The sequence below is a fragment of the Amblyomma maculatum genome, chromosome 10, assembly GCF_055883805.1.
Source record: "Amblyomma maculatum isolate TAMU_Amacu chromosome 10, ASM5588380v1, whole genome shotgun sequence".
Lineage (NCBI taxonomy): Eukaryota > Metazoa > Arthropoda > Arachnida > Ixodida > Ixodidae > Amblyomma > Amblyomma maculatum.
This window is the reverse complement of record NC_139353.1, coordinates 140,957,742-140,970,950: the sequence shown is the minus strand read 5'-3', so window position 1 is coordinate 140,970,950 and position 13,209 is coordinate 140,957,742. Positions and strand designations below refer to the sequence as shown.

Genomic DNA, 13,209 nt, shown 5'->3' with positions numbered 1-13,209 from the left:
CCTGTTTTCCACAAGCTGTGGAGGCCCAGAAGCATTATTAAATCATAGGGTACGTCTTCGTTCTCCACCGGTAAAAACCGGATGCCATAAGGGTTTAGTGGTATCTCTTTTTTAATTGTTCTTTGTAGCACGTCCCAATGAAATACTGCATCCCAGCAGTCTAAGAATATGTGTTCAATTGTCTCTGGCTTCTTGCAAAGCAGGCAGTTTGTCGTCCAAGGGACATAGATTCCTTTTTCGTGAAGCCAGGTTTTGACGGGTAGAGTGTTAAAGTGCAACTTAAAAAAGAACGTTTTGGCAGCCGGTCGAACTGGCATCCTCTTCACTCGTTTTAAAATATCCTGCCCTGGGCCTCCATGGTAGGGCTCTCGATACAAAGGTGCCGGCAGCATTATTTGCACTAGGTCCTTATATAGCTTTTTCGTGCCAACACTGTACAAACATTCACGGGAAAAACGCACTTCTAACAACTTGTAAGAGAGAACTACCTCGCGCAAATATCCTGTGACAGCACCACGCATGTTTTCACTGAGGAGACAACAAATCCGGGTAACAGCCTTTGCAGCCGCACTTGCATGACTGTTCTTAAAAAGGTGTCATTTTGGTCGCGAAGAAAAAAAAAAGCGTGATACCACTTGGCGCAGAAACAAATGAATCAAACCGACTCCTCCGCTTTTTAAAGAAAAAAATAAATCCGTTCGCCTCGTCTTTTCCCAGGTCGAAGTCCAAAGAAAAACCGTAAACGCACGATGAATTTTTTGAATGGCAGTTCGTGACGCACATAGAACATTCATTACATACCATATCTTTGAAATCAAAAAAACATTGCAGATGAACGCGCGTGAAAAGATTGACAGTTGCCTTCCCTGCCATGCTTCCGCTTTCTCTCGCACTCTATTTGTTTCTTCCTTCCAATGTAAGCTAGGATCGCGATAACATTGTAGAGGCACACCCAGATACTGCATTGGCACGGAAGACCATTGCAATCGGGAGAAAGAAGCCGGTTCATCATCCCATAAGCCGTGCCAAAATCCGGAGCTTTTTTCCCAGTTAACCCGACATCCAGTCTGGTCACAAAACTTTTCAACAACGTTAACCAATTCACAAATGCTCTCTCTGTTTTCACAAAATACTGCAATGTCGTCCGCGTATGCAAGTAGCTTCACATGCGCCGATTGAAGCTTGAAACCCGAGATGCATTCATTATTGAGAATGGCCAAGCATAATGGCTCGAGATAGGCTGCAAAAAGCAGAGGAGAGAGTGGGCATCCTTGCCTCACCGAAGAACGCACTGCGAGACTGTCAGTGAGATCGCCATTCACTATAATAAGCGTCGAGGAGTTTGCGTACGCCATTCTCACTCCCTCCACGATTACCGAGCCCAGGTTACAATACTCTAGAATGGAGAAAAGGATGTCGTGTGATACGCGATCGAAAGCTTTTTCCCAATCCAGCTGAATCATGGCAACCCGACTTCCAAGCGTGTCTACACATTCCAGTACTGTTCGTGCCACATGTATATTTGTGGCGATGCTGCGACCTCTTATGCCGCACGTTTGGTGCGGTCCGACTAATTTGGCTATTACACTCTGCAATCTCTTCGCTAAAACCTTCATGAAGATTTTGTAATCAACATTTGTCAGGCTTATTGGCCTATAGGACTTCACGAACAGGGGTTTCTCCGGATCATCAGTTTTTGGAATAAGTACGATGTGTGACGTAATAAATGATAATGGCACTTGTTTTCGTTCGTAGGCTTCTCTTATCACTTCCAACATAAGGCTGGAAACATGGTTTTTAAATGCTTTGTAAAAGGAGGCGCTCAGCCCATCTGGTCCAGGGGCTTTCACACATGGGAGGTCATCTATGGCCTTTTCTATCTCTTGCAATGTAATAGGCATTTCAAGGCTCTCTTTCATATGATCTTCGAGCGTTGGCATTAGCCGTAAATATTCTTTTGGAAACCCTTCACTATGTTCGCGCGTATTACTCAGAAGCTCAGCAAAATGTTTCAGAATCGCACACTTTATATCTTAAGCATCGTTAGTAATCTGCCCTTCATGTCTTATTTGCCTGATTTCCTTCCGGCAAGCATACCTTTTTTCATCTGATAGCGCTCGCTTTGTCGGCGCCTCGCCAGCCCACAGTTTATCGCTTCTTGCACGTATAACCGCAGCTCTGTACTTCTCAGCGTCGATTCTTTCTAAATGAGATTTCACATCTCTTATTTGCTTCGTGAACTTTCCTGGCGCACAGCTTTCCATGCACAACAGGCACTCAAGTTGTCCATGAAGTTCCTTTTCTGTTTCTTTCTGTCTGTACCGAATAACACTGCTCTTTTCTATTGCTTTTATCTTCACCTGCTCTTTAAATCTTTCCCATTTATCTGCGTGGCTTTCTTCATGCACCTTAAGCAAACATTCCAAATCGTTCGTGATTGCCTTAACAAACTTCGTCCTCCAAAATTTTCTCGTTCAGTTTCCATAGATGCCAGTTGAAAACAGATTTCTTAACCTTAATTCCAAAAGTCGCACTAACAAGGCAATGATCACTAAACGAAATAGGTTTTACATTATAGTCGGTACAGATTGGAACGAGATCAATAGATAGATACAGCCTGTCTAGTCTCGCATGACTATCGCGTTGAAAGTGCGTGCATTCCGGACGGGTTCCAGCAGAAAACACATTTCCAATGTCTTCCAAGCAATAGTCATGCACCAATACATTCAACAGTTCAGCGCTCTTGTCTTTCACTTGTCTAATCTTCACTCGATCAGTAGCAGCACACACACAGTTAAAATCGCCCAATACAAGCAAAATTTTGTCACATTTCAAGTACGGCTCGACTGAATAAAATAAGTTTTGACGATCACTTTCAACATTGGGGGCGTACATACAGAGAGCACGCCAAAATAAATTTGAGAACAAGAAGTCAACAACCAAGAGTCGGCCACTTTCGCATGCAAATACGCAGTGTACGCTTATACACAAAGTATTGCGAATGAAAAGAAGGCATCCGCCTGATGCCCCCACAGAGTGACAAACACACACATCAAAGTTTGCATGGAAAACAGACACCATGCGGTCTGCATGGTCCTGAGATTCTATTTTCGACTCTTGAACGGCTAATAAGTCGATTTCATTATCTAGCAGCAGGCGATTCAACTGGCATTGCCGCCTTCGGGCTCCAAGCCCTCTAACATTCAAGGTTGCTACACGTAATGGGACATCTAGCTTAATTGCCATGCATCTAGAGAAAAAGGTGCCCGATCCATGTGATGCCTACCTCAATCGTCCATGTTGCTCTGCTTGTCCGAGGTTCCAAAGCGTACGTGCTCGTATCCGGCCTCCCAAAGGGATGTCTGAATGCGTACTGAGGCGTGCCTGACCACCGCACTTGCCACCTTCCATAAACACAGTCAAAGAGCCACAGCCGAAAACAGGCTATGACGGATGACGCACCCCCTGCACTCACATGCATTAGGTCACGTCCAAACTACGGAGGCGGTTTCCCCGCCTGCCGCGTCTCGGACGAAACGTTCAGCCGAGGCCTCAACGTCGAACGTCGAACCCCCGGTGCTTTCGATGGCGGCTCGTCACTGCCACCACCAGGCTGCAGATCCTCACCGGCGCTCTCATCATGAGGCCGCTTACTCCTGCGTTGAAGTCCATAACGTCGGAGTTAGGAGACTCCGCGTTGCCTTGGCTTTCGAGCACAGGTTCTCTGGCGTCCGCCACGCTGTTACTTGCGTCCAGTTGGGAACCATTCTCCACTGGTGCAGAATCCGCTGTCGCAACGGCCGTGGACGTCCTCCCCATTGTCAAAGGGGTCAACACCGGCCCATCATTCCTTGCCGGTTGCCCGGTTGTTTTGGCTGCCTCTTCCGCGTCCGCCTCATCCATCAGATGCTCGGAAAAATCTTCGCTGTTCCCAGGTCCAGCGATGCTCGCGTAGCTGCGAGAACACTGCCCTTCTTCGTGGCCAAAACGACGGCATGCACCACAACGCGGAACCTTACACTCTCGGCGAATGTGGCCGGTACTTCGACACCGGAGACATAACGGAGGCCTTCCAGGTACTACGACGAGCGCCAACTCACCGCCGACGTTCAGCTGGTGCGGCAAGTCGTCCAGTTTGACCCCCACTTTCATCTTCAAGGTGACAATCCTGCTAGTTGAACCCTTATCCGATATGCCATGCACGCGCCAGCGCTCCCTGGCCACTTCGGAAACCTTTCCATACGGCGCGAAGGCCACACGCACATCTTCATCCGGAACGTTGTGAAGCAACCAGTGGAGCTTCAGCCTCACATCCTGGTTAGCGGGATCAATAACGAGGCAGCGACGTTGCTTCACACACAACTCACCCACTCCAGCAATCTTCTTCACAGCATCCGCGTCTTTCATAGTGATGGCCCAGACGTGGCTCATGCGATACGCCCCCATGGCGAAACGTCAGGGAGCAGCGAACGCTGAGCCAACGCGTCTCGGAAATTTTCCACCCGGTACGGGCGGGCCCTGATATCCGCGCGCAAAAAAACTGTGTTTAACACAAAACGCCCTGTTGGAATACTTGGCAGAACAACCTGGTAGTCATTATCCTGTTCCATATCCCTGTTACCGCGGCCCGACATGGCCGCTGAAGCCGTTCCTGCGGAGCCCTGCATCCTGCGTCCGTTGTGCATTACAAGCGCTCTGTTTTTTTTTTCTTCCTTTATGGGCCCATCGCTCGGTAAATTACTCTCTTCATCGTTTTATTTATTTCGGCTGAGGCCGTCATTGCGAGTACGCTGTTGCGAAGTTGGCCCTTGAGGGATGCGACGCCGCGGGCCGCGCCGGCTCGCTAGCTATCACGGAGTCTCCGCTTACGTCATAGTGTGCGTCACTCAACTCCAACTACGTAGTTGGAGGCCACAGTTTAAATTCGACCGGCGGGAACAAGAAAAAACCTCAACTTCTTAGCGCAATATCTCAGCAATTATTCGATTTTTTGCTGCCGAATATGCGGCGACAGTGTCACCAAATGTAGTTTATTAGATTTTCATACCATCTTTGGCTGTCTTTAGTGTCCCTTTAACTATGGACACCGTACTCCCTTATCGCCCTGACAACTACGAATTGTCCGCAGTCTCTCAAGCGGCCGCATATGCAGAATAATGCCGCCAGTTAGCCCGATCATTTACAACCCAGAACCAGGGCCACCAGCAGTTCCTTCGTGCACCGACTTGTCCAGCTCCTTCACACAGCAGAGACTCCCTCGTGTGGCTTTTGGTTCCCGCCACCCCCTCCGGCCTCTCTACGCAACTTGCTTCCAAGTATCTTGGTCCATATCGGGTTATTTGCCAGACCTCTCCGGTGAACTACTTAATAGAACCACTTGCACCGACACCCGATATGCGTCGCCGCGGGCGTGAAACAGTGCACCTTGACCGCCTCAAGCCCTGTTATGACCCGCCTGTTGTGTCGACGCCATGAGTCAGCAGGATGCCTCCTTTTTCTCCCGGGGGTAATTGTAGTGTCGCACTAACCCTCGGTGACTGTTGCAAAGAAGACGAGCGTATGTAAAAAGGCGCGTGCTAAAAAAGAAGACGTCAGATGAAGGAGACGACGCAAGAGACTGTCCTACCAGTTAAAACGCTCGACGAAAACATCGACCTGAGAACCTGAGACTGAACCTACTCTTACAAAATAAATGATTGAAATTGCCACAGAGCACATTAACGCTACGGGCATGTGGAGAACGCTTGCGCTGTGAATAAAGCCAGGATAGTTGTGATGAAGACGGACTAAAGTGGTGTGCTAGAAAATATTAAAACGTGAAAAGGAATGACACTGAAACAAAACTCAAAAGCTGACCGTATCGAGAGAGTGCAAACGTACGTAAAGGGGAGGTATCAGTCTTTACCTTCTAGGAGACCACTGTTGTGTAAATGGCAAATCAAAATTTCATTTCCCATGTCAGTGAATTATCAGAGGCCAAACAGGGCCACTGCGTTGGCTGTTGTTAGAGTCGCTTGTTTAAGTAACTCACTAAGATGTTCATAATGCGGTTGTTCTTAGTTATACAAATACAAATTTCTTTATTTCAACATCTGGGTTTTTAGGGGTGTACTCAAAAAGCCTATGATCGGTTTGACAGAGGGGCGCACCCTCACGTACTAACAAACCGGCTACTACAGAACGTGGACAGAACTAAAATAAATAGAAAGACTACGGTGCATAGATTAACGTCATATTCAATAAACATTAGTGGACATCCTTTTGCAATAACAAAAAGTGTAAATAAATATACGCTCAGCATTCCAACGAACTATGCTGGCGTGATTGAATTGAGCTGGAGCTGGGTCAGTGCGGACGGTCTACTTGTCAAATTCAGCTCTAAACTGAAATTTCTTGGAACGCTTCTGAACGCAGCGTTTTGATGGGTTCGGTAGTATACGCCTTTAGGTTGCCTCCATGAAATGCTGGGCATGTAGATCAGTTGATGGAACAAAGAAAGGAGTCCTGATCTGTTCCCCAGCCCAAAAGCCAATCGTTTAACTCTTAAGCGTCATCCAGTTGAAATGAATCTGATATGGAAATGAAAATAATTTTTACCTGCGTCGGTTAAGATGCTACACTGAGGCGGTATTACCCGGGAAATGACCCAGTGGCCTGCGGAAATAGCCCAAAATATCAATACCTAATGAGAAGAAATAGCTGAGTGATTTTCTTCAGCACATTGAATCGCTGCTTCTCAGTAATTGAAAAATCATTCAAAGGCGGAGTATTCCGAAAATAATATAGAAGACAACTTGCTTCATGTACAAAGATTAGTCTGTCGTGGAGGATGCCTTCCGCTGAAAGCTGAAAAGAAACATCGATATTGTAAGGGCATATATAGGACGCAGGACGGAGTCCCCCTGTGATCATGAGCCTCGCGGTGAAGATTTGGACGCCCTGTAAATAATCCTTGAGAAGGAAAGCGAGACGTATTGCCGTAAGCGCGGCCTGTGACTTATAGCTCTTCAAATTCATGCATGGTACGCACTGTTTGATCTTCGTTGACGAGAATGTCTAGAGAGGACATCTCGCGGTAGCGATTGCTCAGTTTGGGTTACGTTAGGTAGATTCGGGAGTTTTACACTATGACCAAATCCATAGCTTTAAGGGCTCTATGGAGCTGGTATACCGGTGCATTGTTCTATACTGCAAACACCATACCCAGTCCACAGTATATTATGGGAGGTGGTGAAGCCGAACGCTAGCATCTTTGTTCCGCTACTGATTAAAATGCAGAGAAGCCCTCTGGGTCGGCAAGACAGATCCAGGTGTTTCTTTTTTGCGCGCAGATTTGGCTGACCTTTTACTTGTTGCAGATAATGTGTGAAAAAACGATGTAAAATATTGGCAGGCTTTTTGACCCTCAGTCATGATAACCTATTTGCCCTCTTATCGCGTTCCCATCGTTTATTTTGAAATTTTTGGTGCCCAGGCTTTTCTCTGGAGAAATAATTTTTTATGTAATGTTGAAAAGAAATTTCTAATAATTTAAATATTCAAAAGTATTTAAGATACTACGTACTGTTGCGTCTGTCTACTTAGCAGCAGCACGTGCGAAGTATTTTATTTCTTGTAGAAGGTATTACTACATTGTACTCCATCCTCCATTGTACATCCTCCAAAACGAGGTAAGATAGTGCGAATGCGATTTGGCGACGCATACGTGGTCCTTGTCTGGATAGGCTGGGACAAGCCGGCGCTGTGAGCACTGCTAAGGTTTATCTTGCTGACACAGCCAACTGTAAATAAAACTCGGCGAATCTCAAAGGGTGGGGTTGCCAATTCCCGGATAGTTGTCAAAGGGGTCCCGGTGGCATTGTAACTATCCCGCAGGCCACGTAGCCGTTGCCGAGGCGATGCCAGATTTGGAGGGGTCCGGGCTGGACCAATAAAGTAGGGCTCAAAACCAGAGAAAATTAAAAAATCTAAACGACCTTCATTCTAATTCTCCTATTTGTGAAAAGTGCAGCACCCAGTCTCACACGCTTTTGGTTTTTGATGCTGAAGAGGTCAGGTCCTCGCGGGACATCGCGGCTGGGGAGAACAAACCCTAAGTTATAGGGAAGTCACCTTGGACCCAGAATAGGGAAACAGTTCAGGAAATGTTGGCTAAGTGGTAGTTACTAAGCCTTAAACTTAGAAATGGCTGATAGTTTACTTAGTATTATGTACTTCGCAACCTAGTAACGCATAGTTGGCCAAAAAATTGCAGAACAACTTATTAAGTAATGAAACTTTCCTATTATTTGCAACGGCTGATGTAGTGAACTGCGGTTATGACAGTCGGTGAATGTTTCTACAGGAGACACGATTGGGAAGGCTGGAACACTGACATCCCACATACTATGTTGGAACGAAGCTGATAAAAAGAAATCATCATATAATAAAAAGATTTATCACTTAACCTACTACCTTCGAGTAGAGCTGAGCACCTGCTCACGTAGGCAGAATCATACTCTAGTAATTTTGATATAATCTGCGTGCTGGTATCTAGCTTGATGGAACAAGAACACCAAGGTCTGCCTTACTACGGAACGTTGCTTATGCGTTCGGAATCCTGGCGAACGCTGTGGGTGATGACAATGTACTTGGACACCGAGGGCGGAGCCAGCAAAGGCAAAGAGAGCGACTGCCCACTACAGAGGTCTGAAAACAACGTAGACTTGAATTCTTCGTTCGTATAATTACAATTTTCATCCAACTCCCAAAACGCATTTCTTCCCGGACCTAGGTACGGCTCATAGCACTGCAACGAAGCAAATTTACAAATCTGTGTTAGCCAAGAATGCGCACCTGGCAAAGACTGCGCCGATCTCGAAGCAGCCTCTGTGCGCCGGCTCGCGACGACCACTGTGGCACCTTCAGCTGCGAGGGCGCGGCAGGCGGCCTCGCCGATTCCACTCGAACCGCCCAACACCAAAGCGAGCCGTCCGCTCAACGACATAACCTAGCACCTTCGCCTGGCTCGCAGTACTAATACTTCGCACAGACTCTCGTGCGCTGCTGCGCTTTTCGCATGCACGTAGCAGCGCTCTGCTTGCGTCCATACAAGCATATATCAAATTCTCTTATCAGCTGCATCTGTCGTAGCTCGGGCGCTCTCATCAGGGAACTCATCTGGGTAGAGGGTAAGCCTCTTTCCAGTCAAACTGGTTCTAACACCTGGATGGCTGCTGGCGCGGTATTCACATGAAAAATACTCGTTCTCCCAGTGGGTTATCCTGAAGGATGGATGAATGGATGGATGGATTCTAGGAGCGCTCCCTTTAAAACGGGGTGGTGAAAGTCATTACCGTGCTCAACCTTTTTTTTATGTTTTTAACTTCGACAATCCGTCAACTTTACACGACTTTCCTTTTAGTCCCGGGATATATATCTTTAAATACCCATGTTTCATGTCGATTTAGCTTCCATGAGTCCCTTCAGTAGAATTTCTGTTGTTAGTTCTTGCCCGGAACGTTCTCTAAACCCTTCCTGTTATGTAGTTCGGCGTAGGGAAGGCCAGGAGGCGTACTTGAAGGTGATGATGGTAGAGCATATATTTACAGCATGACATATATATATATATATGCAAAGAACGAAACTGGAAGTTTAAAGAAATTACATAAAAGAACACTCTGCGCTACTTTACTCTTCGACCTAACTGATTAGCCGCGTTACATGCCTACACATGGAGCCCCAGCTCAGACTGGACTGAACTCTCTTGGATCACGTCCCGCGCTACACCTTCATAAAAGAAAGAAATAGAGGCGGTCATTTTGAGAGGCCATCCCCACACATGAACTGTCCAATAAGAAATATGCTAGATGGGCACAGCCCTGTGGGTAGACCTTAGCCTCTGACCCAGTGCCCCACTAGTATTACAAATTAAACAAACAAAGAGCACGGCGAAACTCTTTCTCCACTGAGGGTGTCGAATCCTCTCCTCTCAGGAGACTTTCCGCAAATCCGGCGCCGACGGTCCGGTCGGCTTTCCCCACATGCGGCACGCTTGTAGAAGGGGGACCGCGTCCACAATACAAGAAGCAAACAGGCGGGTGACGGCGGCATGCAGGGACGCGCACGTGCAAGTGATTATCCTCGGGCGCGGCTCTACGGGACCGCGTCCACAATACCAACAAGCCATCAAAAGCGGCTTAGGCAAGCTGAAAGAATAAAAAAAGATGCCAGTAGTACTTCTGTACATTCATGCCCTATCACACAGACTGATGAAAGTTGCTGAAAGGCATGCCATGCGGGTCGTTTTGTCTGCCCAGCATAAATTAAAAATAATGTGCGCGAAAGCAAATGAGGAGCGCAAGCCTGGAGCAGAGGCGTCTTTTGGCGTTAGACAAAAAGCTAGGTTTGTCGAGTGCGGCGAGAGAGTAGTTTACAAGATCCCGGTCTCATGCGGTCGTGCATATGTGGGGCATATGGGGAGATGCCTGAACAAAAGGCTCAGAGAACACATGCACAACTGTAACCAGGTTGGTGTATCTAGAAATCTGCTGCCGCACTGCGCTAGATGCAAAGATTGCGCCACTTTGCCATGAGCCAGCGGTCCTTCTGAAATCTAGAGACAAGCTAACCAGGCAACTGTGGGAGTCCCACCGTATCGAATCCGGGAAAGGGACATGTGTAAGCGAACCTTCGGTCACCCTATTGAAAGAAAAAAAGAAATTTAATTTGACTGTTGTAACATTAATTTACCTGTTTATATAGGCGCCCTTGTTCGGCCTGAACATTTCTGCAATATGAGTGAACTCGATGTTTTAAATCATTTGTTCAAAATTAACAACGCTGTGCCGCATCATCATGCTACATCCCTTTATTTTGTGCTATAATTGTAATAAAATCTGCTTCCGTATAGTGTCAATGTTCTGCAATTGTTTTTATCGCTTTTTTTAAGTCTATATATAACGTGTTTTAATGTTGTAACAAAAGTATATGTTGTACAGACGCCAAGTCGATGACTGTGCTCCTCTAATGCGAAGCCGGTGGCGTCAAGCTTTGTCAATGGTTTTTGTGACAGATGAATCACGTTCACCCTTCCTACGATATAGCGTCTTCGCTGTTTCATTGATGTTTATTTGTTTGGTTTAGTTTGTGGGGTTTAACGTCCCAAAGCGACTCAGGCTATGAGAGTAGTGCTACATATGTGTGTTCACCGCAATAAAATTTCATTTAATAGCTTGCGCTCCCATTGTCTCGTATCGTTTTCTACGTCGGTTTTTCTTGAGCGCAACGCTGAACACAAGTTCTCACAGGTTTCCTTCCCAATCTGAGTCTCATTTCCTATATAGATCTAGGATATACAAAAAGCGTCCCTTATAAAACTTGGCTGCAGTGAGCGCCACCATTATGCGGCAAGTATCTTGGTATGTTTACGAGTCTTATGAGTACAGGAAGTCTAAAAAAAAGTTATTTCTACAGTATTCTCCGATAATTTCGTTCATTCACCATTTACTTGTTCACGGCAACAATTCATAGCTGTTGGCTCAGGGACGTCAAGGAGTGCAGGAATTGTTTACGAGGTCATGCCGCTTTGTGAAAAACAGCAGTTGACAGTAAAAAATAGGTCTCAAGTACGAATATAGCAAACACCCCACTTCAACCTCGGTGGGATATGACAGGTAATTTGTTACTTCGGTGATGGAGGGCGAACATTTTCTATAATACAGCAAACACACCATTCCAACCTAGATGGGATATGACGGGTAATTTGTTACTTCAGTGATGGAGGGCAAACACTTTCTATAGAGAGAAAACTGTATTTGGTACTCAAATAGCAGTCGAAACTCGGAGGTATGAAAGCACATGTAGAAATTAACATGTAGGCGCGGTTGAAAACACCTCTCTTAAGAGCGAATCATTAGCTATTTTAGACCAAATTTTTATACAAGTACTGCTTTCTATGCTCTGAACTATTTGATTGCGAGTTTAAAATCAGTTGTCGGGCAATTTAAAAAATGATATGGGTACGTGGTTCAGCTCAGGGCTTAACAATTTTGCTGTATGATATTTAAGGCCATAATGCAACCCAAGTGACCTCTTGTTTAGAGGAATGTCTGGGAAGGAACATACCTATTTATTTTTTTATTATATAACTGCAAACAATAACATGGTTGACGTGAAATACACAATTTGGTCATTTAGGAATCATGGATCCCATTGAGGCGCAGCCAGGAAGTGTTTCGGTGTTGAATCCCCCCACTCGCGATTTTTCGCACGTCTTCATAAAAAGGCAGCGTATAACACAAAGTGAATTATATTTCTTCCTGTGTCCTTTTAATCCGAGCTCGTGTCATATCCGGAATCAGATGCCATTACTCCGGTACGCAGTAAAAAGGACCTCGTCGTCACATATCCGAAAACAATCGTACGCAGGAAGATTGAGTAGCCCACACAACGCATAAAAAAAAAGCAACTTGTTAAATGAAAATGAGAGAGATGAAGATGGAAAGGAAATACAACGACCTTGTTTGCGGCTGTTAGCTTCGAGCGAGCGGAAGAGGCAATTCACTTATCTTTCGAAAAGCAAAAGCGCGCGCCTGACATGACGGGAAGTAGTAGACATGACAATAGAATAAAAAAAAAACACAGCATCGTTGCGGCAGATGGCAGACAAAACATCATTCTAACTAGGAGGATGGTCGCTCTGTTCGCGAGAGTAGTGGGTGCGGTCTTTTAGAGGCCTGGGCTCCTCCATATTGGTTTTTAGGTGACGCCCCATATGAGCCACACAGGGAAAGAACAACAGATTCCACTGGATGGCATCGTGGGCTGTATGAGCACCGCCAGTGCCGTGGTAGCGGCAGCGTACAACGTTACTGCGAGCTTATCGTGGAAGCTGTCGGCATCATGGCGCAATTTTGTGTTTTATTTGAGCGCGCCAACAAACCATTCCATCCGTTGTTCATGCAGGTGCTGTTTGCAGCCGCGGCCAGGGTAACTGCGAGGGACTGCGCTCCGTTTGTACAAGCCGGACTTTAAATAATGATACGTGCCACATTAAACTATAAGGATGACTTTGTTTCAGTTATATTTCACAATTGTAACGCTAACTGTAAGCACAAACGCACAGCGAAATATGCGTGCGGATAGCTACCGAAAGAGGGACTACCATGAGGGATGCTTTCTATTCATCGCCGCACTCATTTACCGTGAAGTGTAACCCATTTCATGTCT

General features: G+C 46.2%; 1 pseudogene; it reads right to left on the bottom strand.

The window, feature by feature from the left end:
• LOC146177575 ((3R)-3-hydroxyacyl-CoA dehydrogenase-like) overlaps positions 1 to 8,986 on the bottom strand; it is a 30,928-nt pseudogene extending 21,942 nt beyond the window's left edge.
• Between the last annotated feature and the right edge of the window lie 4,223 nt (positions 8,987 to 13,209).